The 25,229-nt window shown below is 43.0% G+C and overlaps 1 long non-coding RNA gene across 1 annotated transcript in view; it reads right to left on the bottom strand.

The window, feature by feature from the left end:
- Nucleotides 1-25,229, bottom strand: part of LOC144819354 (uncharacterized) — a 187,210-nt gene that overhangs the window by 45,385 nt on the left and 116,596 nt on the right. The window contains exon 2 of the long non-coding RNA XR_013607307.1: nt 4,246-4,306. This is a non-coding gene — a long non-coding RNA (uncharacterized LOC144819354). The remainder of the gene's footprint in view (nt 1-4,245; nt 4,307-25,229) is intronic.

The following is a 25,229-nucleotide window of genomic DNA, read 5'->3' as shown; positions in this document are numbered from 1 at the left end:
GTGAACCTTGTTTAAAATGGGTAGAAGACCTGACCCTTTCTGCCTTCGGTGCTTTAACCTACTGGGCACCTTCTTTCATGTGTATTGTGGGAGTGCCCCAAAGTGTGATAGTACTGGGAAAAGATCAAGAAGCAGATGGAGAGAGCGTGTGGCAAATCTCTAAAGGCCTCTCCCCAGCTGTGTCTCCTCAACATGTGGGAAGCCACGGACATCACACAGGCTGAAGAGACATGGGCATCAATGGGGTGGTCCATTGCAAAACTGAATATAGCGCAGAGATGGGGAATGGTGGGGGCCCCATCTTTGAGGAACTGGGCGATTGACATGAACAGAGCAATGATTGCTGAGAAAGATGTGTTTAAGCACAGTGGGTGCCCCAAAAAATGGGACCATAAGTGGGGGAGGTGGAACAGATATAGAGGTGACATCTGTGGATCCCCTACCATTGAATTACAGCGTGATAGACGCCAAATATTGGATGTCTCTGGATTTGATGACACACTCCCGCCCTAAATGGACAGACATGCCTGTTCTGTCACACGAAACAGAGTGGGGTAGACTTATACTCTGTACAGTATTATGCCTATATGTACGATGCTTCATGATTGTGACTATCCTTGTATTTCTGTGTGGATGTGGGGAGGTGGGCTGTGCGCACGGTGCTCTCTATGTGCCACATTTGGTAAATCTTTATTGTGGACCCAAAGATTATCAATGCCTTGTACCTTTTCTTTTCTTTTTCTCAATAAAAATTGTTTAAAAAAAAAAAATGGGAAGTGGCGCTGGCAAGGGAATTGGAAGATAAAGAATGGGTTTTAGCTCTAGAGCATCCTAAGCGAGTTTCCCGTAATTTATGACTAAAAATAATACAGCTATTAATATTACATGGGCCTATCTCACGCCGCTGACAAGTCAGAAAATGTACCCTACTGCTTTCCCGGACTGTCCAAGATGTTCTAGTCAGGAGGCTGTCTTTATCCACATGTTATGGGCTTGCCCCTCATTGAGAGAGTTTTGTTCAGAGGTCATGCGAGGTCGTACCCAACTTACAGAGCGCTCCTCTTGGGCTACTGTAGAGGCCTGTCTTTTAGGTCTTTTCCCTCTCCCAAGGAATGTACCTTACTGCGCCGCGTTTGATGGGATTAGCCCTGATGCTCGCCAAAAGATTAATCACACAACGATGGAAATCCTGCACAGCACCACACGAAGGCAAGTGGAGGGAGGAGGTTATTGAATGGGCCATAGCCATAAGGGAGGAGCTTCAGCGCGAGGAATATAGAGGACTAAGGAAGAAGCCGATCTCCCTGGACTGGGCTCAACTGATAGAACAGTTTAGAGCAGAGGCGGGTGAGGAAGCAGAGGGACCTCAGAACACACTAAATGATCATATAGGTAGTACCTGATTCCTAACCATTTAGTGAGGTGAAAATATATGCCTGTTTCCCTCCTCCCCCCCTTTTTCTCCTATTCTCCTTCCCCCCTGTACCAGAACGATTATCCTAGATGACTACATGCTTGAACATGGACAATTAGATCACAGCGACAACGTTTAAGGGAATGTTTTTGGGAGGGATGTATTCTGGGAGGGATTTTATGGGAGGGTTTCAAAGTTTTTCTAAAAAACATAGGTAAATATGCTGTTACTCAAGGGATGATTTGAAAGTACGTATCTACTTTAGCTGTAGACAAGAATACGCAAGTACTGACGGAAAGATTACTAGATTTGTATGATAACATGCAAGTTATTGTATACGTTTTATAAACAATGTTAAAATGAAACCATTCAGTAATGTAAAATCTGTTTGCGAACCCGAATACTTAATAAAGTATGTGTTAAAAAAAACTCTAAAAGTCAGCTAAAGTGCAAGCATCGTCTACTGCCAGTTCCCCACAGGACATTTCTATGTTACGACCATTTCTTGGAATGACCAGTTACTGTTCTGGATACATACAAGATTTTGCTACAATCAGTGCACCTTTACGAGAACTGACGAAAAAAAATCTGTCTTTTCATGGTCACATGAATGTGAGTAGAGCTTCCAAAAAATCAAACAAGCAATTAAGAATGTCCCTGAAATGGCTTGCTTTGATCCCAAATTTCATACAGAGGTTGAGGTTGACGCTAGCACTGATGGGTTTTGTGCAATCCTCGCACAGCACAACGGACAGCCGAATGATCAGAGTCGTATTGTGGCATACTGAGCAAAAGTTTGTCACAAATAGAACAGGCTTACTTGCAACCTGAGAAAGACAGTTTGGCAACAGTCTGGTCTTGTAAATATTTCCATGTGTCCTTGTACAGTAAGGCTTCCACAGTAGTGACAGATCATCAAGCACTGTAGACCATATTTGGCAATCCTAAAGCCAAAACACCCCCTTTAATTGAACACTGGGTTTGAGGTTGCATGATAACATCTATACAATTCTCCATCATCCAAGGAACGATCAGAATGATGCTGATTATCTTTCAAGCGTGCCATTGCAGTGTCCTAGTGCATCATCTAAGACAACAGATGCCTACATCAATTTTATTGTGAAATCCAGCACAGCAGATACCATGTCTTTAGAACAAATTGTCACTGCCGTTATTGCTCATCACTCATGGGTCCAGCACTCTAGACCTCTCACTAATGACAGAGAGTTCTTGAAGTTCAAAAATGTAGGAGATGAACTGTCAGGGACTCAAGTAGGTCTCATACTGCATGGTGCATGAATTGTGATTCTTGAGAGTCTATGACAACAAATGATCGATGTTGCCAATGTGGGGCATCGAGGAATAGTTGTCACCAAGAGAATTCTCCATGAACTAGTCTGGTTTCCATATCTCGACGAAAGGGTCAAAAAGAAACTAAAGGCTTGTCATATATGCAACTGTCTTTCTGTCTCGAGTCATTCAACATCCTTTGAATATGTCAGAATTGACAAATCATGTGTTGGAGAGAATTACTATTGATTTCTTTCGTCCTCTTGAGAATGGACATCATCTTCTAGTCATTGTTTATGAATACTCCTGTTTCCATTGGTAGAAGATCTCTACACATGAAAAGGTTATTTAACAGTTAGAAGTCATCATTGCGACATGGGGTGTACCTACAATGGTGAAGTCTGACAACGGCCTATCTTTTAATGGATGAGAATTCAAAGACTTTCTAAATCACTTCGGCATAAGCCATCAAAAAAGCACACCGTAGTAGAACGGTTCATGAGTACTTTAAAGAAAGCTGTTCAACCTGCTGTATTGGAGAAACTCAACCTCAAAGGTATTGTGAACCCTACTCTTCGAGCTTATCCTTTTACCTCACTCAACAACAGAGGAAAACCCTGCAATACTAATGTCTGGAAGAGACATGACGACCAAATTGTCCTAATGGACCAACCTCAAAACCCAAAATAAAGGAGACATTAATACTATGGACCTTGGTCATAAACAGAAAATAAAAATATATGCTGACAGACGACGTCATGTAAGAGGCATCGTCTTTAAAAGAGGAGATCGAGCGCTTGTCAAACAACACATAAAAGAAAGTCTGATGCGCCGTTGGAAGCTGAACAATTTCTCATTACTAATACCAAAGGACACATGGTGACTGTCCAGTGTCACCTTTATGAGAAACTCCTCTCACTTTCAACATGTGGCCCGTCTCTCCCCAAACATCGATGTCAAGGTAGAGACTGGGTCCAGACAGACTGTTAATGACTCTGAGTCTGATTACGAGGCTGGCGGGGATACCGCACCGCTGCATTATAACATTATAGCGGACTGGAGGTGTTGTGGTGGCGCAGCCTAGGCAGCAGTATGCTTCGGCTTCATGAGAGAGCCTGAAGCTAATGCAGGCCACATTGCTGCACCTCCAGCAAGTCGGGCGACTGATGCCATGCACCATGAAGAGGAGACGAGGAGCGGGGCTGGGAACCTGACCCAGAATTAATAGAAATTCCGTTGATTGAAGGATTCCTTGCTTAAACGCCAACTTCTCACATTGGGCATAAAACACCGGTTGCACCTCGCCTAAATACTTCTCTTTTGTTGCGTGCATAACAGCTTGTATGTGTAATTAGGGTACGCCTAGTAAGGGAACAGGGATTGGTACCTTCTCTTCAGTTTGTGAAAAGTCATGGGGTGATATAGGGAAAATACTTTTTCCACGGTGTCCTCACATTCCCTAACCTCCTTCCATCACATTATAACTTAAACTTACCTTGATAACTTAAGACAAGATGTGATTACCATTTCATTTCACTTACCTGTGGCCTCTTGTTCTTTAGAGTGTGAAATCCAGCCTGGGTACTCCGGATCTTGTAAACCCTTAAAAGAAGAAGAAGAGGATAATGCCAATACTGGACAGAAACAGAAGTGACTGTTATCAAATAAAAAGTACAAAGAAGAGCAATACTTGTTTCTTGGGTGCTAAAATCCGGCACCCTTTTACACCCAGCTTCCCCATCTTGGTCCTATCATGGTGAGGTGACCCGCCTCTCTCTCGAGACGGTTTATAGTTAAGCATTTTCTCTGTTCTTAATAAAGAAAACACTCCACCTTTGCAATAAATAGATTCCTCCCCCTTTCCTAATTATTGCTTTTTCCTTTCTCTATCGGGACGGATGGTGGAATTCATGTAAGTAATATTATTCATGCCCTAATTTAATATTTCACTTTAGCAAGCTCTCAGTATGTTCAGCGGTGTGTCTGGTGGCCCTTTGTTCATGTCCCGGGGTTGGGAGTGTAAGAGCAGGTAAATTGTGCCAGATATCTGCTCTTCATAGTAAGGTATATCACTTTTCTCTCCTTGCAGTAAATACGCGTGACGGGAAAGAATGGCTTGCCAGGGGGAGGTTCTAACACTAGCAAGATTAGATCTTGTTACTATATAAACTCCCTTCAAAACAGGAACCTCTGCTTCAACACAGTCTTGGCAGTATTACAACCAGGAACAGCCTTATGGCCAGACCTGCAAAATATGATAGCCTGACAGGAACCCATGGAAATCTATGAAGTGTTAGTCCAGGGGATAAAGCTAGCCAGCTGGCAACAGGGATTCAAGATTATGAGGCTGTCATTCTAATCTCAGAATCATTAAATCAAGATCTACAGTGCTGGCTAGTCCCACAGGACATTCAGAAAGGGGTGTGCTTTTCCGGCTATTCCATTACTTTTACCAATAGATGCATTTAAGATGGGATAGGGAGCCGCTTTGAAAGAAGAAGTAATTCTTGGGACCTAGTCGCAAATAGAATTGCTTTAGTCCTAAAACTCAAAAATAACCTCTTCATGAATTTCGCACACAGAAAGGGGGACGAGTGATTCTGTAGGAAAAGAAATAACAGCACTAGAACAGTCACCAGAAAGTACAGAAATTGGCAAGGGGAAATGTCAATGAAGTGTTTCGCCTTGGTGGCAAATGCTTTCAAGAGGGTGGACACTCCCCTCATTTTCCTAAAAGCATTGTGTATTCAGGGAAATGACAACTTTCATGCAGGTTGTCTGAATCAGAACTTACCATTGTCAGTCAAAAGATGTTTATTTTGATCTAACTCTTTTCCATGTTATACATTTGTAATGTTACATTTTTAAGTACAGTATCATCCCACACTAAAACATATATCAATTACAGACCCTATAATTTACATAAAGACTCCAATATTAAAACCCATTTAAAAGTTCCTTAACCGCTACCAAGAATCTTCCTACTGTGTTCAGGTATCTAATTTCTGTTAAATGCTCAATTGCTTGCCTTTGCTCTGAAATACCATGCTTAAAAAAAATCATTTTAGAAATACTTTTCAAATCACCAATACAATTCCCATTGGTATCTACTGGTGCTTTTTTCATATTACAATTGACATAGTGTGGGTTTAATCCAAATCTCACAACTCCTCATGTCGAAGGGAAGGGTCTGGTACAGCATCTATATAGATAGGAACCATTCCTCATTTTGCCAAGAATGTTGCAAGAATTGGATTGCTGTTTTCCCCTTTAAATACCTCATATCATATTCTCTTGCTCGGTTATTGGTTAATGTGCAGAGTTTCACCTTGTAGGTGGCTATTTGTAGGTTTTGACTTGATATATGTATTACCAATCTCCAATATGTATCTTCTAGATCATTTATCCCCTTTGCCCAGTTCAGCTCACACTGTACAATCTAAATTTTACAGATAGTTGAGATCTTTTACCTTTCTCCACTTTCCAACATAACCAAAATCTTACCACCTTTGCACATGCCAAGTAAATCCAAGCTGTTCGACTAGCTTCTGTTCTTATAGCCTGGACCATCATCGAGATTCGTGGTGACAACAAACCTTTTAGACATTTTGCCTTCATTCTCCCAGTCTCGTTTTCCAATAAGATATAACAAACAGTTCAGCTTCATATTGAAAAAGTGGACTAATCATCACAACTTACGCAGACAGGACTGGTATTAAAGACGGGCCCCCATAAGACTCCCTGCTGAGGAAAATGCTTCAAACTATTCAATGTATTAATTCCACTGTAATTTCTCCTCAAACTACAACCCTAAATAATTATATTTATTTACTGTCTTTATTTTGGCGGTTTCTAGATGCCTTTTATAATTTACAGATGTTTTTCCCAAACTCAAATACTTTGTCTAGTCCATGTTTGCCATGTTACCAATTTCTTTTTACTACACAACTCCTTAAATGCGCCTAATTCACTTTTAAGGCCTATTTCAGTCATATCCTTAATGACGAGATCATCAGCATTTAAGAGGCATGCAATATCTGTACCATTTGTTTTTAGGCTTAGGCCTTCAATGCGGCTAAAACTGTGGGTAAATCTGCTATGATCAAAGAAAAGAGCAAGGGGACTAATACACAGCCCTATAAAAGCCCATTGCTAATTGTTTTTTTTCCTGGCTCAGACGTCCTCATTTATCATTGATTACCTGTGCCCAATTCAGCCAATGTAACTTCTTTAGGATTAAAAAACTCTTTGATATCTCTAAGTTTATTAATGTTTCCTGTAAATGCTATGGTCCATCCGATCAAATCCCACTCAAATCTCTACGAAGCAGCAGAACGTTTTACTCCTTTGCTCCACAGTCTTCTGAACCAGTGGCCATAGGCTGAAACAATGGTCCATTGTAGAGTGTCTCTCCTTTAACACCCCCTTTTCTATGGGGATTATATTATTTGTTTCTGCCCATTCCTTCAATTTACCCAAAATTATTTTTGAGAACAGTAGTTTTTCGCCCACATTTAGTAAATTGATCAGCCTATAGTTTTTAGACTTTCATGCATCATGCTTTTTATAGATCGGTCTCATAAATGCTACCTTCCGGTTTTTGTTAACCGGCCTGTAGATATTAGTTTATGAAATACCAAACAGTAGAATTTTGCCCATTAATAGACATTTGTTTTGATTATGATGGCAGGTAAATTATCTGATTTTGCCACTCTAGTTAATCTTAATGACAATATGGTGTACTTAATGCTCCTCAAAGAGGACTGCATTTTGATGTTATTCTCTATTATAAACCTTTCCACCCTTTGCTCTTCCTCCACATCCAGCACCATACATTTCTTTTAGATAAGTCACCTAAGCATCTTCTTAAACTAAGTACCTCATTCGACCCACTTCCTTTCCTGATCCTTGTTGCACCAGTTTCCAGAACTTTTGTACATTTTAGTTTTGATTACGTCCAACATAGTCCTTTGACAGTTCTCCTTATAAATCCTATTCTTATTATTTATAATTTTTTTTATAATTTATTTTAGTGCTGGCACCAGCAAGCTCCGCCCCACCTTGAACTACCGTATTTATTATACCATTCTGTGAAATCAAACATTACCTCTTCCCAAAATGGAACATCTTGTCTCTGTTTAAAGTTGCCCAACCCCAATAGCTGTTTTTCCTTGAACCTAGTTGTGAAATGTCTTGGGTAATTTACTTGTAACAAGAGGACCTTCTCTGTAAACTCAGTAGCCCGAATATCAATTTCTAGATGCACAGAGTAGTGGTCACTTTCGGACCTTTTTTTTGCCTTAAAACTCTCAATTTTATAGGAAAAAAACAAGCATGCATGAAAATATAATCAATTGGGCACAATTGCTTCCCATTTACGAAAGTCTGCCTTGCTGGCTGGTTTAAATCAGTACTTCCATTTATACTAAACAGTTCATTTGATACCAGATAGTTTATGAGGGCTGCATCACGAGTACTTGTTGTACTTGCTGGAAAGCTTGCAAACTGATGTTATATGCCAATAAAATATCTTTATACAAAGGGTCACTTCTCGGGTCCAGCTTGGGAGTAAAATCTTGCAAAAATAAAAATAAATCTGCATGATACCTTGCACATAGCTATTCCATGTCCTCCTTGTATGCTTTCAATTCTACTCCATAATTCCCCACATTCCCTGCTTGTATATACATGCTGATGATGATCATACAATCAAATTGATTGTCCATTTTAAATAGATGCACACTAAAGGCCACAATGCAATTACTTCTTACTTTTGTCATTGTCACTTGTTTGCTATTTTTGGGAGATTAGCATTAACAGTACCACAGAGGGCCTACCCAATCCCCCTTTCTTGGCTTTTTTCTTAACCTGCAATAATCCATCAATAGCAGATGGTCATGTTTCCTGTGAGCATATAATCTCATATGATTCTTTAACTTCGTTAAAAACTTCCAAACGTTACATTTTTTGGATCAGTTTTCGAGCTCGTTTACTCTTATTTCCCTTTGCGATCGCTCACGGTATGGCCATAATTTAATTTCTATCCCACCCTCCTCTCCTGTCATTTTACTGTTACTCATTTTCACTTCCTTTTTCTCTGTATTTCTTAATCTCTTTATTTTGACTAGACCAATCATGTGGACTTTGGGCATGCTCGTCTGCATTTATTGCCTCTCGTCCAGGCTTAACTAGTCTTTCTCTGTTGTTGATAAATGGATCTTCTGTTTGTTTATCCCCATGTTCCCACTCTTTACTTTTCAGATACTCCTCCCTTTTCCTCACTCGGGTATCTTGTTCTTTTTCTTTATCAGGTCTTTTACTTGTTGTGTCCCCTTCCTTAGGGGTTTATGGGCGAATTTTAGGGAAATAGGCAAAAAACTGGGCGAATTTGCAGGAAAATCTGCAAATTTTTAGAGTAGTGTACTTTCTGGCTAATCAGTAAGTGCTACCTCATTGGGTAAATGTATAGTGCTATTCCTAACACTACAGCTGCGTAAAGTGCCAGAAGGGTTGTCTTCAGTGAAAATGTGTGTGCTACTATGCTATCTGGAACAAAGTGTAAAAAATTTGGAAAGTTATTAAAGAAACAATAAATGTGTCCACAATGTTTTATTCACACTAGGACTGGGTATATTGAATATACTAAACACTGATTACATATCATCATCGGTTGTAAAGTGCCCCAGGGGGGGAGGAGGAAAGTGATTAGGTGAGGATGATGTGATGGAAGGGAATTATGTGACAGTAAAATCGACCAATTGTCAAAAAAGCATTGGTGAATTAAATGTTATACACAAACAATAAGACCAATGGTTCGAATGCCTAAATACACAAATATCATACTTCACTAAACGTAATCAATGTCAGAATATTGGCGTGAAGTTGACAATAAAAGGACTGTTGTCGACGTTTCGACCCTCGAATATTGGCAGGATTTAATAGTGACCTTGCTGTGGGGTCTTCATCAGGACGGAGTGCGGGGCAGACAACACTGGAGTTGTTATGTCGAGCGGAAGGAGCTTCAACATGGTCCAGGGGCGGTGGATAGGGCAGAATCTGGGGTATCGGTTGTCTTTGCACAAGGTCTAAGATTAGTAGTTGGCGCAAGGGATCACGCCACGGTGTCCCGGGGGAGACAGCCTGGTCCTCAAGATCAATACTTTTATTACATCGAACGATCGTTGTGCAGTATCCAGAATGGAAATTGATAGCGATAGTCGTCAGATCCGCGGGTATTTTTAAGTTCTCTCCGTGGTACCTAGAGTTTAATCGGTGTAGCATGCATCCGTCGGGGCATGCTTTCACCGGGCACACACACCACCAGCCGTCAGTTCAACCTTCGACCAGGCACACACACCACCAGCCGTCAGTGCACGCTTCCACCATGCACACACCCCATCAGCCGTCAGTGCACGCTTCCACCAGGCACACACACCACCAGCCGTCAGTGCATGCTTCCACCAGGCACACACACCACCAGCCGTCAGTGCACGATTCCACCAGGCACACACACCAACAGCCGTCAGGGCACGCTTCCACCAGGCACACACACCATCAGCCATCAGTACACGCTTCCACCAGGCACACGGACCACCAGCCGTCCCGTCAGTGCACGCTTTCACCAGGCACACACACCACCAGCCGTCAGTGCACGCTTTCACCAGGCACACACCACCTGTCGTCAGTGCAGCAGGCCGGCTCTTCGCAGAGTTTATTGGTAAATATGTGTTCGATGCCTGGGTGGGAGTGGGTCGAGTTTCCTTAAACCATGCTGAGTATGCAGGTGCAGTACATAAACTCCTGTGTGAGTGGGCCATGCTGCCTGGGGCTCACTCACTCCACACTTGTAAATTGCGCCTGCACGAGGCTTTTTCTAATTTGCAAAGTTCGGCACATGCGCACAGCTAGGCAGCCCCCACGTCCCCGGGAATGACTGCTTACTACAACCAGAATGGAAACAACATTCAGAGCAATGAAAAATGAAAAAAGTTCATTTGAACAAAAACCATGTCCGGCTATTGTAGATCTGGCAACTTAAACAAAACAGCAACAAAAAACAAACAAGTATTGGCTTAGCCAATAGGTCTCGCTTTTTGGACCCTATAAGTATTTAGTTATGCAGCAGAATATCCTTGGTGCAACAACACCAACTGTTGCTTGGCTAAACACTTATAAGGTCCCAAATGCGATACATATTGGCTATGCCAATGCTTGTTGTACATGGTTTATATCTTTTATGGATAGTAGACTCCCTCTATTTTTTGATCAACATCGGTTTTTGCAATATATACTGCAGGGGTGCCTTCCATTTTTGATGATCCCTCTCTTGGTCTTTCAGTGAAGTGGTTTTCTTGTTTTCTTCTACTGGTCTCACTAAAGTCAGCATGCAATCATTTCTTTTTTTTTTAGTTTGCTGAAATGCCATGCAGATGTATCTTCTGAGAATTTAAAATATCATTATTCAATACTGTCACTTCAAAGATACCCTGCAGCGTTTTCAGCTTATTTTTAACATTAAGCCCACCATAGAAGATGTTAGTAAAGCTGATATTTCCAGTTTAAAGAGGAATGTTAGTTAGATGTTTCTATTCCATTCTTATCAGTCTGAAAACTTTGCCCCAGTGAATCACTTGCCTTAGCCTCCAAATCAAAGGTTGTACATATGCTCTCCAATTTCCCCTGATTTTTTCTATTGATCATTCCTGACAACTTTTATTACTCGTGGAGAAAATAATCGGGTGAGGTGGACAATCTTGGTGTTGGTAGGAACGTATTACTGTTCGTTAGTTCTAGATCATTTATAGGTAACTGATATTGACCTTTATCTAAATACACTATTCTCTTTTATTTTTTTGACGAACAGACATACATTGTTATCTCCCTTTTTTTTTTAAATGCTCACCCACAAAATATTTTATGTATTTTGTTACTGGTTTAATTTTGGAACCACCTATTTCGCTCTGGACGAGACAATTTAAGAGCTTCTGCTTTAGAACCTTTATTGAGTCATTCATTTCAATATCATTATGTTTCATAGATTGTCTAGTATAATTCTGGTTCCCTACCTCTTTTCCCCTCCCTCTTCATTGCTTTGATATTTGTGCATGTCATTTTCTAACTTTAGTAGGGGCCATTCTTATGGCTTATAGGCATCTTTCTTATAAATCGAAGTTCAATCGCGGTAGTCGCAGTATAAGCACTAGGTTGACCAATTTCCCACAAATTCCACAGATTTAGAAGAGTAATACCACTAAAAGTAAAAACAACAAGGACTCTCCTGCACTTACCTCCTCCCTCCTGCCTATCCAACTGTATTACTGCCACAGCCCCCACCGTTCTTTTCCTGGTATTCTCCAACTCCTTAATTACTTTCCTTCATGTAATGCCCCAACATGTAAGTTCTCTAGAGGCCTGTACTTCTCTGTGAGCAATGTGCAATCTCTGTCACATGCCAAGCTCCTCTCGGCTACCCTCGCTGAGCAGGCATCACTTCTTTACATTCACCATATATCTGCCTTTGTTCACTGTTAGACAGTTGAAAGCAGAGTAGGGTGCTCTATGTATGGGATAAATGATTTACTAAACCTTCTCTTTTTGAAGCAACTTTATGATAATTTGTGTTCTCACATGTACAGTTTTTAACTGATTTGAATTTTATAGTTGCTAAATCCATTCATGTATGGAATGGCACCTGTACTGATTAACACTAATTTGATAATTTGGGATTTGTAAAACTTTTTATCTTTTAATAAATTGTAATGGTTTGAAACTTAACCACTCAAATACCTTCCTTGTGGAGCCAAAAGTCTTTCACTTTATTTCAATTGCATTGATTTGATAAGTGGTGTGGATTTCGATTTACTACTGACCGCGAGAAGGCAGAAAGAGATGCCCTCGTGTACTTATTGCACTTTTTAAGCTTTTAAATTCAAATTTTTATTCTGTGTGCTTCATTGAATGTGTTAGGGAGGTGTATTTTACCTGTGTTGTGGCTTTGGACTCGGGGATCAGACTTTTTTTGAAAGGTCCACACCATAGCGGTTGCAGCAGGCATAGAACCCAGAAAGGAAGCGTGGCAGAGAGGTAGCGTTAACCTTCTCTAACATAGTGTTTCCCGATGGTGTGCCGGAGGTCAACATTCTAGTGTGCTTATCCCTGACGCTTTCAATGGGAGCGGCACGCAGTGGACGCATGCAGCGGGGGCTTCAAAGGACCACCAAGGGCAAGCCCGTCTGCGCCCGTCCGCGCCTTTCCGGGCCCAGGGGCCAGGTACCCTTCCCGTTCACCATTAACATTCTCCAGGGAACAGCTCCTCTCACTCAGACAAACTCTGATGCAAGGAACTGGGGGTGGGGGTTACTGGACTGGCAGGTAATGGGACCACAAGAATGCAAACACTGTAATTGCGCAATAAAAATTTGGGGCCAAATTAATGTAGATCTACCTAAATGTCATTTAGACAAAACAGCATTGACCCTGGGACTTATTAATTGTTGCTCGCTCCCCAAACATAAAATTCACATTCATCTACTTATGGAAGAAGATAGGTTTGATGTTCGGTTTAATACTGAAACTTGGCTTAAGGAAAACTCTGCCCCACACATCCTGTTGGCCCTGCATCCTGGGTTTCACATTCATAGACTAGAGTGTGTGGGGAAGATTGGAGGAGGTATTGCAATTATGGCTAAAGAAGAGTTTAAATGTACTCTCGAACACCTTCCCATCCCAGACTGCGAATGGGGTCAATTCCCCATTTTCTTCACCCCTACCCATACATTTTCAGGCCTGCTAATTTATAGACACCCTGGGTCTGAGGCAGAGTTCTTAGAACGTTTTCTGGACTTAGCCTCCAGTCTGTTGTTGAAGAAAACCAACATTACCATCCTAGGAGATCTCAACCTGCACTTTCGAGATAAAAGTATCCCCAACGTCAAGAGGCTAGAGCAAGAATTATAGAGCTTAGCACTTTCCCAGCTTATACCAACAGCTACTCACATCAAAGGTCATAAACTTGACCCCGTCATCACCAATCATCCTAAAATCTCAATACACTCCCATGCCCCAGTACCGTGGTCTGACCACCATTTCATTTCGTTTGTATTAGAGAAGGGGGAGGTAGCTAAGACTAGCCTCCATCCCACAAAGATTGCCCCCTCTCCCAAGCAAGAAACTGGGCTAAGCTTAATGTAGAAACCTGGGGCGATTCCCTGTCGTCCTCAGGCTTTAGTACTTATGGAGGCATTGAGGAAGTATATACTAACTGGGAAAGGTGGATTCATCGCTCGTTGAAGAAATCGGCACCCAAAATGAACCCTAAACCAATTAACGTCATCAAAAAGGCACCTTGGTTTAACTCCTAGCTAGCAGCATTAATGAAAGGGTGTAAAAAAGCTGGAAAGGGAATGGAGAAAGACCTAGGATCCCCAACTTAAAGCTAAATATAAGTGATGAGGGAAATCCAATCAGGCTCCCATCTGTGTAATCCTTGTAAAGGCCATGGAAGACCTTTTGCCATCTATTGTTGGCATGTCAAACCTCTCTCTGCAGTCAGGCACAGTCCCCACACTATGAAGCAGGCATTCATAAAACCACTGCTAAAAATACCTAGGGGCCCATTATGATGTCGGGCGGATTGCCCCCGCCAGGCTGGCGGTAGCACTCGTTTTCACCCCCGGCCATATTAGTATGGTGGGGGGGACCTCGGCGGACGGAAAGACCGTCCGCTGCTTTTCCGCCCCGGTCGCCTTGCGGCCGGGGCTGAAAAGGAATAATATGGTGGCCACATATTATGATGGACGTCTTTAGGTGCCTTTCCGCGGGGGCGATAACGCCACGGAAAGGCATGCGGTCTTCACTCTGGGGGGGTGCACACGGGGGGGGTACATTCATTTGCATTAACAAAGCGGCGGACGCTGCGCGGTGCCTGCCGCTTTGTTTATGCAAATACATCAATGCATTTTTAGCCACAATGCTAAAAATGCAGGATGTGCCCGCCACTGTGGCGGGCACATCCTAATACCCCCCACGGGACCCCCGCCCTTATGGCGGTCGGTCCGGAATTCCGACAGGATGGCGGGCGGACAAAGTCCGGCCGTCATCCTAATGAGCCCCCTAGTCTGGTTCGGCTCCAGGGAATGTCCTGTGATCTCGTTCAGTTTATGAAATATCTTCTCCCAGTATCTCAAAATTCCCGGACAGTACCATGCAACGTGTACAAATACAGCTACCTGTTCTGAACAGTGGTGGCATGCCGCAGAATCTCGGAAACCAGGGGTATTTGAAGATTTAATAAATTTTATTTTAAATAGTTTTCTTAGCATAGAAACATTTACAATTAATAACCAATATTAAATTATAAATATAAAATATTGATTTAAAAATTCAAATTTAATTATACATAATGGAAAACAGCCAAATGCAATACAACTTGTACCCACAAAATTTTAATTTTAAATTTAAATTTAAAATATCATGTAAATAAATTTGTAAATAACAAAAATGCAATAATACTACAAAAAATACACAATCAACACAAAAAACGTTGCACTAAAATGAACACAAACATTACAAAAACATCAAACACTATTATTACTTACAAATATATATGAACAACAATATTAAAAACACAAATTAAATTATACTCTTACCTGTGATATTCCACATCTCTATATTTTTGCAACTATATTCTGGTATCACACTACCAAAAACTCACAGTATTAAAAAGGTAACAGATTAGTCATTTTGAGCCTTTAGATATGGCACCATGCAATGGTAATTTAGCAATATATAATATTTTCCTTGCGACTCAATCCTAAATCTTGACCAAAGACTCAGTAGCAATTTCACATTCGTTAAGAGGTAAAACTCCCAATTTTCCAATTTGATACTGATTAGTTGGCCTTGTGGTTGAATTTTCTTTGGCCCAACAAGTGCCCAGGTTACAGGACATGGGCGGGCTGCATCAATAGCACATGTGTGGACCTGCGGACTTTATTTCTTAACAATTGCATGCATTCTTTTGTGATTTGTGGAATCTGTTCCTATAAGCCAGATCCAGCTAATGCAACAATGCTCTCCAGGCTTGCTGTATAAATATAGGATTTCCTTGAGAATCAATGGGGGCAAATATGGATCTGGGTGCAAAAATGTGTTCACTGCAGTGAATGTCGTGCTGTTCATTTTTGGAGCTCAAAGTACTAGTATTACTGATAATAAAAGGTATTTTTCTCCTCTGGTCAGCTATTTCTCTTTAAGCAGTTGGACTATGGGTCCCCTCCAAGCAGCATCCTTCTGCAATAATTCTCTTTGCAGCAGCAAATGTGAGCTCCTTCTTGAAGCAGGTTCAACTGCTCTACTAGCAGGATCTCAGACAACAGATTCTGTTCCTAACCTGGGAAGGGAGCTAGCTATCAAGCACATGGACCCTGGAAATCATGTACATCACACTACTGTATAGAGCACGGTCACTGTTGGGTGACTTCGGGTGACCGTGATTTGTGGCAAGCTTACCAATAACAAATATTACATACAAACAAGCTCTCATCCTGGATCCCTCCACAGTAGTGACCATAGACTCCTTACAGACTACAGAAATTGTTGGCCAAGTGTGATCTGAATATTTTTCCTTCTCCGTGCTATAAGGTGTACCACATTTCAGGCCTTGCATGACAGGACAGGCCCTTTTTTATCAGCCTTAGATTTTACTAATTTTGTGTATGCATGGTTTTCTGTCTGTAACTCTGCGAGACTGTGGTGTCTCCCAAAAAGACTTCAAATATTAAACTTCTCTCAGGAGACATCACATACCCCTTGATATCGATTTGCATGACCGTCACTAACAAAGAATATCAGTCTTAAAGTATTCTGAGTTAAAAACAGAGCAATCTGTAATCAAGGCCTAAGTTACTATGCAAATCTACAGTTGACACAGAGCGTGAGAGGAGGATATTTGTCTGCATAGTGTATCTGTGGTTGTATATGCTATGTGATCATGGAATGTTTGCCACACAAATGCTCTTCTGCATATAGCAACAACATATAGAGCTTATGTTACTGTAAGCCTGTACATTTAATTTTGTGTCGTTGCAGGCGCAAATCAAAGTGTATACAAGCCAATGCCAAGTTGCAGGGGTGTAGACCAATTAGGGAGACATGGAGAGTCCATTGTTGTCAGAAACCTACCTTCATGTATTTGGCATCTGCAAAAAAAAGCATGCATGAGAGGTTTGCGACAAAATGCATTATATTGCAAGAAAAAACCATGGCAAACTGTTTTCTGTATGCATGACTATATCACTACCACTGAGCTTTCAGGGTGTAGTTTGCTACCCTCTGTAACACGCTTTAGCACCTCGTGAGGGGTAGTAAATGCTTTGCAGATACCCGTAGTATACCATAGTTCAACACAGAACCCAGTCATTATGTGGTTCATCTGAGTTAGGTATCACCAAACAGTAAGCCTATGCTGCGATTTAAGCACTTTATGTAGCAAATCTTAATCTCATACCAATTATTACCAATTAATGGCAGGGCTAGAGGAGAGCAAAAGTATAGTCATGCAATTGTAAATGTGGATATCAGTGGTTGAGTAGCAAAGAACAAAAACATTGGGTTATGCTGGGAACTCGGAGACATGACCAGAAGCCTTGTGGAGTCTCCGCAAAACTATTGTGATGCAATTCAAGACATATATCTGCCTAATCATCATCCTCCCTAATTACAAGGCTTTTCAACAGAAGGTCTCAAGTGGTTCAGACCCACATATGAGGTCTTTTCTCCAAGAACCAGAAGTACTTGGGGCCTGAGTACAAGTGGCAATCCTGGAACAAGCAGTGCAATTACTAGTGGTGCGATTTTTATATCATTTAGCACACCCAGTAATAACCAGGTACAATACATATTACACCCTTGGTGAGATTTCAGCTCCTTAAACCTGCTGGAATTTAACCGGGGAACAAAAACGTGGTAAATATTGAGAGACATGGATTTTGGTGCAGAAAGCACGAAAGTCCCTATACTATTGCCATTGCTATTTTGGCATCCACTGGAATTCTATCCGATGCAATAGTTATTGCCACCAGCAGAGTCTACTCGGAATCAGGCCCTTAGAATTGAACTTTCAGTGTAAAAGCGCTCTTGGAATTTCATCAAGTCGAGTCTTCTAGTGCTTAGTCCCTGTTTTCAGAGATTTCAAATGTCTTCTGAGTCTGTAAAGCTGTCAAGGCTGTTTGAAAAGACAAAGCCACAAATTAAGGCTAGTGCCTAAGCACTGTAATGCCAACTTTCAAGGGAGATAGAAGCTGTTTAAAAATAAACAATAATTCGCTCCGTTCTTAAAAAAATTGTACATGTTAGGGTGAAGCATAACCCTGAGCAATTGAGGACTTTATCGCATTTGACAGAGACGACATATTTAGAGACCAAGGTACTGTTAAGGAAGTCTAAAGTCATTTTTGGTACTCCGAAAGATATCCGGGAAAGGTTTTTTCTGCTGTGAAGGTGATCTTGTGCAGGCTAGACCAAAGTTCCTTTAGCACCCCAACTGACCTCATCCTCAATACTAACCTGATGCACTCTAAAGAAAGGAAGAAAGATAGCAGGGACCTACGAGTATAATGATAATATGGGGAGGCAGGAATCTGGAATTACTGCTCACTAGCAAACTTGTATTTCTTACCATGTGGTCCAGACAACACAACAGCTCAGCTGTTTAAGAGCATCATTCCCAAAAATGTGATTCATCTTATTCTCATATGCATCCCTCTTTCCTCCTGATCCAATAAATCTGTGCTCTTACAGAGACTTGGTAGAGTATCATTATGTTACCCATGCAGAACTTGGATCCTGATACTGGTTTACTTGATGTCCCATATCACAGCCCCGCAGCGGATGTGCTAAATGCATGCCACCTAAAGCACCACATACTTATGGGGCAATCCTGTGTAATGGGAGCATGCACAGTGGCAAAGTGATTCCTTCATTCACATGGAAATTGCATTGAAATATCACTTGCATATTCTGTATGGTAGTGGCAAACCCCTTACACAGGGCCAAATGTATCTCTGCCCGAGCTGTGGTAGTCATTTTTGCATTTATTTACTTATATAACATCATAAATAGAAATGGTGTACATAATTTTAAATATTATTTAGTGCTACTTGGAAGGAGGGAGGAGAGTGTCAGGATGATTCAAGAGTTAAGATCAACTATTACACATTAGAGGCCAGAGAGTAGTCCTTATCTGCTCTGTATAATATATGGGGGATGAAGAAGGTTCTGTCTTACAGTTTCTCTCATATGACTAAAGATGTTTCTGCACAACTAACTTAAACATTAGTTTCATGTGATCTGCTATTGGAGTAAAGTGTGAAATATATCATTATCTATATTGGTTTCCATAACACTTTTGAGGACTGAAGCTCTTTATCGATAGTATAGGCCAAATGGATGGTTCTGACGAGAAATGTTCACTCTGTGCCTGGGATCAAGCGTGTGAATTTAGAAGTTTAATTCAGGTTTCTCCTTTTAAAGAAATTCCGAAACGCATAGCAAGCCTCTCTTCTGGACGTCCAGTTTTACTTACCAAAGGATATTAGTTAACCCTTGCCTGAAGAGGTGTAAACTCAAACAACTCTTGGACATTTTCCCCAGAAGTGATACAGACCGATGTGCAGTTCACTTTATTGCTACATTACATTTGCTACATATCTGTTGCCTTGCAAGCTTCCCCCAGTGCTGTGCAGAAGTGTTTCCCTTTAAGAACACATTACCCTGAGATTGCTTTATTGAAAACCATCCACAGAAGCTCCACATAAGATCAGCCATTATCTCACTGATTGCTTCTATGATATTGTAGCACATGCATTTTTGGCACCTATATTGCTCTGGAATTATAATTGTAATAACGACAAATAGCAGTAAACTTTGAAGGATTAAAAACACAGCTGGGCTTTCAGGATTTATGAGCACATGTATTGTGAAATACATTGCATCAAAGGAAACCTAACAGCAACTTTGAGTTCCTCCCACGATAATCTATCAAAGCCTGCTTCACTTCACATAAAAGATAGATTCCAGATATAGGCCAACATTGCGAGATCTGTGGTGATAGCAACAACTGGAAAACATCCAATACCGCTGGGTTTGGCTTTGCTCTGGTGCAATATTACCTCTCCATTCCGAGTTCAACAGAATGGAATGGGGATAATGGAAATATCTCTGAATTTTTTAAGGCAATGCTGTGACTTGAGAATCTACCAATCTGTGTCTATGACCTGGAAATTCACTGGTTAATTCTTCCCCTCTAGAAAGTAGAGGATTTTCCATTACCACCCAATTGTAGCTGACATCCTAAGGCCTTCATTTTGTATACATTTCTTGAGCATGTCAGTGCCCTATACCCTGATTAGCAGTATATCACCTGGCACTCTGGCAAGGCGTGCAGGACCCTACACATCCCTGTTTGGACGGACCGTGCATGGGTTGCTAAGTTTAGCAAGTGACTGCATGGTGTTGGTAGCTCTCTGAGGACTGTGCTAGGAAACCTTTAGCATACTTATGGATTTCAGCCTAATTACTAGATTTATATAGCACTTGGCATGCACCTGGCGAGGACTAAGGAGGTTTTTCAATTTTATAGGGTACATAGATGGTTCCGAAAAGAAATTCTGGCACAACTATTTTTCTGGGGCAAATTATGTGCAAATCCATAGCATTTAAACCCCTTGAAGATGGGCCATTTACTATGCACAGTAAATACCATTACCTCCAGGTTGAGATATTTAACACATGGTAAATTCCATCCATTGCATATTTGTTAGACCTGACATCATTGGCATGAGTCTCTCCTCCATTTTTTCTGTTTGCCTCCTCTGTTTGCGATGTTTTTGCTGGTATATTGCTTTGGGCACTGTGCCACTGCTGATCAGTGCCACAGAGCAAGTGCTCCCTATGTGAAATTGCTGTATTGATTGAATTCCATGTTTGGCTTATTTGGTTTACTGTCAGTCCCTAGTAAAGTGCACCAGGAGTGCCAGGGCTTGTAAATACAAATGCTGCTAGTGGGCTTGCAGCACGTGTTGTGCCACCCACAGAAGCGGCCTAGTAAAAGTATGTCTACGGGTCTGCCATTGCTAGACCAAGTGCAGTCTGGTACTGTCACCCAGACTGCGTAAGTACACCTACTTGCCAGTCCCTAAACCTTCCCTTAACTTCATGTTAGTCACCCCTATGGTAGGCCCAAGGGCAGGGTGCATTGTAAGCATAAGGTAGGACAAGCCTGACAAGGTTGGCATGTCCTAATAGTGAATTACAGCCATATTCGTTTTTCACTATTGTAAGGTAACCTGCTCTCCATAAGTTAGAATGGGCTGCCAGGATTATTAATGCTATAATCCTAGCGGGCTCGGGGAGCATGGTGCAATGTCGAGTTTGGTATCCCTGAACTCAGGGTTTAATAACGCATCCGTTTGGGTGGATGGTTTTTGGACTCTGTGTTTGAAAATAGCACTTTTAGAAAGTAGCTATTTTCTTGTCTAACTGTCTACCGGTCTCTGCTGGTTCTGGTGTGCGTGTGACAGGAGCTGGGTGGCTCCAGAGGTCTGAATGAGTCAGTGTGGGGTGAGTGGGGCATTTGCATTGAGAGTAGGGGAAGAGTAGCTCCTGATAGCCTGCCCTGCCTGATACAATGCTGGCTCCGCCCCCCTGCCAGGCGACTGATGACTCTGAGCCTGCCAGGGACTTTCCTGGCCCCACCTCCTGCCGGGCAACTGATGGCCCTGCCCCTGCCAGTGACAATGCTGGCTCCGCTCCTGCTGGGCGGCTGAAGACTCTGCCCTGCACAGTGAATAGGCCAGGTGCCTAGGCCTGGCAACACCCACAAGATGGGGGGAAATTCCCCTGCATGGACAAAGGGATCAAAGCCAAAAAGGGGTATAAGAGAAGGACCCCTGAACCAAGAATTTAGATCACTTCTGACAAGGAAACCTGAACCAAGGACAAGAAGCCTGCTGATCTAAGGACTGCCTACCCCTTCTGCCAGAGTGCTGTTTGTTGGGGGAATCCTGCAGTTGCTTCTTTATTTTTGCCAAGGAACCAGGAGAGAGGAACTGAGTGTGTACTCTCAAACTTGCTAAGAAAATCTCCAAGGGCTGGAAGAAGTGCCAGCCTCCTGTTGAAGTCACAGGGTCAAAGGACTTCATTTATTTGCTGAAAGTGCTTGTTGCTGGAACCTGAAAATCCAGCACCTCTGAAGAATCCAGCAATCTCGACGCCGACGGACGCCGCCGAATCCAGCTCGACATTGTGAGTAAGGCTCCAGTGTCCCGCACCTTCGACGCTGGCCGCCGGGCCCGATCGACGCCAGTGAGTAGCGAGTTCGGCTCCAGCTCCAAGTGACCCTGTGTCGACGCCACCGCTGATCGCATCGACGCCGAGCCCTCTCGACGCCGTGAGCGCTGCTCACTCTTGCAACATCGACATCGACGCCGAAACCGTATCCTGCTTTGCCTCGTGAGCGCTGCTCCCGCCTGACTTCGGTCGACGCCGCTGCAGATCGCCCCGACTCCGAGGCCCGATCGAAGCCGAAGACGCGACGCCGGACATCTCGACGCTGCTGATCATCGAGTGCTTCACTTTTCCAAGGTACTGTGTTGTTGGGGTCTGTGCGACTCCGGGCTCGACGTAGCGCTCCTCGCGGTCGACGCCGAACCTTTGGATTAACTTTGCCTCGACGTCGTGTGACTCCCGTGTGGGTTACATTGTTGCCAAGAACTGTGTTTTAAAGAAGAAGAGTTGCTTTTGTTACTAAAGACTTTGTGCTAAGAAGAAACCGTGCTTGAACTATTATTTTTCCTTCCAAGAGTATTTATTAAGATTGTGGTATATTTTTGTTGTTATTTGGTCTTGTGCTAAGCCTTATATAAACATTCTTATTTTTATAATACTACTGTGTCGTGTCCATTTGTAGTGTAATCACTTTATTACTGTATGTGGTCATAAATGCTTAACGCACTGCCTCTGAGATAAGCCTGCCTGCTTTGCCAAGCTACCAAGGGGGTGAGCAGGGGTTATCTAAGTGTGTGATCCCCTTGCCCTGACTAGAAAAGGTGTGTCCCTATTTGTCAGAAGTGTATACCTCTGCCAACTAGAGACAGCCGCTTCTAACATTGGTGGGTCAGCGGTGAGGATTTGAACTTTGCATTTATGACCCATGTGCAGTGATTAGTGTGCGCTACATAGTGAAAGCAGACCATAGCGCAGCCACAATCTGTTTGGTAGGATTCTATTTTTGTTCTCCGCTTTCCTGAAGCTTGATTTTTGAAACTGCCAGTTTTGACCATGAGTGATGCCGGAGTCACTACCCCTGTTGTTGTTGTGGAGGAATTTGATAGGAGTAAGATGAACGACTATCCGTTAAAGAAGCTGAAAGCCTTTTGCAAGCAGTTTAAAATTCCTACCACAGGCATTTCAAGGAGACCAGAATATCTCAAAGCATTGCAGGCCTGGTTAGAGGCCAGAGATCCCTCTGATCCGGTGGTGGTACCGACAGGGGAAGGGGAGGAGGAAGTGCCAGTGAATGGGCCCACATCTCCTCCTGGCAGCAGTGTTTCCTCCAAAGGTCTTTCTCCTGAAGAAAGAGAAGAAAGGGCGAAGGAGCGAGCATACAACATGGAAATGGCAAAACTTAAGATAGATGGGCAGTTGGAGATAGAGAATGCAAGAGGCAGGAGAGAAGCTGATCTGGAGATCAAAAGGTTGGAGTTTAAAAGAGAGAAGTTAGCTTTGGAGCGTGATACCAGGTTGAGGGAGTTGGAGCTCAAAGCTAAAGAGTTAGAACTGAATCCCTCTGGTGGCAGCATCCCATCTGTGCCTGCAGAAAGTAGGTTTTATTTTCCCAAAGATGTGATCAAAGATTTTCAGAAGAATGAGGATATTGGTCAATGGTTTAAAGCATATGAGTTAGCATTGTTGGCCCACCGGGTCCCTGAGAAGGATTGGGGAGCGGGGTTGTGGGGTCGCTTTGTCAATGAGGGGAGAGATACCCTGTTAGACATGCCTGTTGAGGATAGGATGTCTTATACTCATATGAAAGATGCTTTAATGTTAAGGTATGGCCTAACCCCAGAAAAGTACAGACAGGCCTTTAGAGAATGTAAGAAGTTGCCTGGTACGACGTGGGTTGAATATGTGTCATTTTTTTGCAGAGCCATGGATGGTTGGGTAAAGGGCAGCAAAGTGGAAAGTTATGATGCTCTTTATGATTTGTTTGCTTGGGAGCACTTGTCTAATAACTGTTTTCCAGAGCTGCGCCAGCACCTTATAGATAGCAAGATATCTAACCCTAGAAAACTTGCTGAGGAGGCGGACCGCTGGGTCAGTACCAGGGTCCACATGGTCCAGTGGGAGACTCAGCCAAAGGTGGGCAGGGTCCCCAGCAGAAGAGTGGGGGGACAAGGGTAAACAGAGGGAGTTCCAGAAAGGGCCCCAAAGTAATCCCCAAGGGAACCAAGGGAAGGGTTCCCAGCCTCCCCCTGTGAAGAAATCAGAGGCCCCGCCAGGTAAACCTGGTCATAGGGGCCCAATGACCTGCTTCGCTTGTAAGCAGGTGGGACACCGTTTTTATGATCCTCAGTGTCCCTTGAAGAACTCTAGTGCACCACCCAGTGCACCACCCCGTCAGCTGGCGAGTGTAGCCCTGGGAGGGGAGGAGATGGTTGCCCATGGTGGGGAGGGTCCCGCAGAGATGTCCCTGGTCTCTTTAGGAGACATGGAAATGGTCCCTCCAACCCCTCTGCCTAGTAACACTAAGAAGTATAGGCAGTGGGTGACCATTAATGGCCATAGAGTGGAAGCTCTCAGAGACACCGGAGCGAGTGTGACAGCTGTCAAGTGTCACTTGGTATCCAGAGAGCAGGTTGTTCCCCACGCATTCTACCCTGTGATAGCTGCTGACAACTCCCAGAGAGAGTGTGAGGTAGCTCAAGTTTCCTTTGAATGGGGGGGGAGTTTCAGGTACTCTTCAAGTTGCTGTAAGGCCCGCCATGCCTGTTGATTGTCTCCTGGGCAATGATTTGGAAGACTCCCCTTGGGCTAAGGTGGAGAGGGAGACACATTTGAAAATGTTGGGTGTGCCAGAGTGGGTGTGTGCAACCACTCGATCCATGACAGCAAGTAAGGGTGTTGATGGGGTTCTGGAGCCTGAAAGTATGGCCCAGGACCCAGCTGTGAAGAGAAGAGGCAGGGGGCGCGGGAAACCGTCCCCCGTAGTTCCCGTGGTCCAGGAGGAGGCAGACCTTGAGGGGTATGCCCTGGAACCCACAGGTGAACAAGTTGCTGAACTGGGAGACCTGCCCGAGCCGACCCACTGGCAGCAGGACGGAGGTCCCTCCAGGGAAGAATTTTGTGCAGAACAGAAAGTGTGCCCTTCTCTTGTGGGTATGAGGCAGCAGGCCTCAGCCCAGACAACAGGTGATCAGTCAGGGTCACATTTGGTCTACTGGGAGAACGATCTCCTGTATAGCGAGCC

Source organism: Lissotriton helveticus, chromosome 2_1 (assembly GCF_964261635.1).
Source record: "Lissotriton helveticus chromosome 2_1, aLisHel1.1, whole genome shotgun sequence".
Classification (NCBI taxonomy): domain Eukaryota; kingdom Metazoa; phylum Chordata; class Amphibia; order Caudata; family Salamandridae; genus Lissotriton; species Lissotriton helveticus.
Note: the sequence above shows the minus strand (reverse complement) of the source record. Positions and strands in the feature narration are given on the sequence as shown.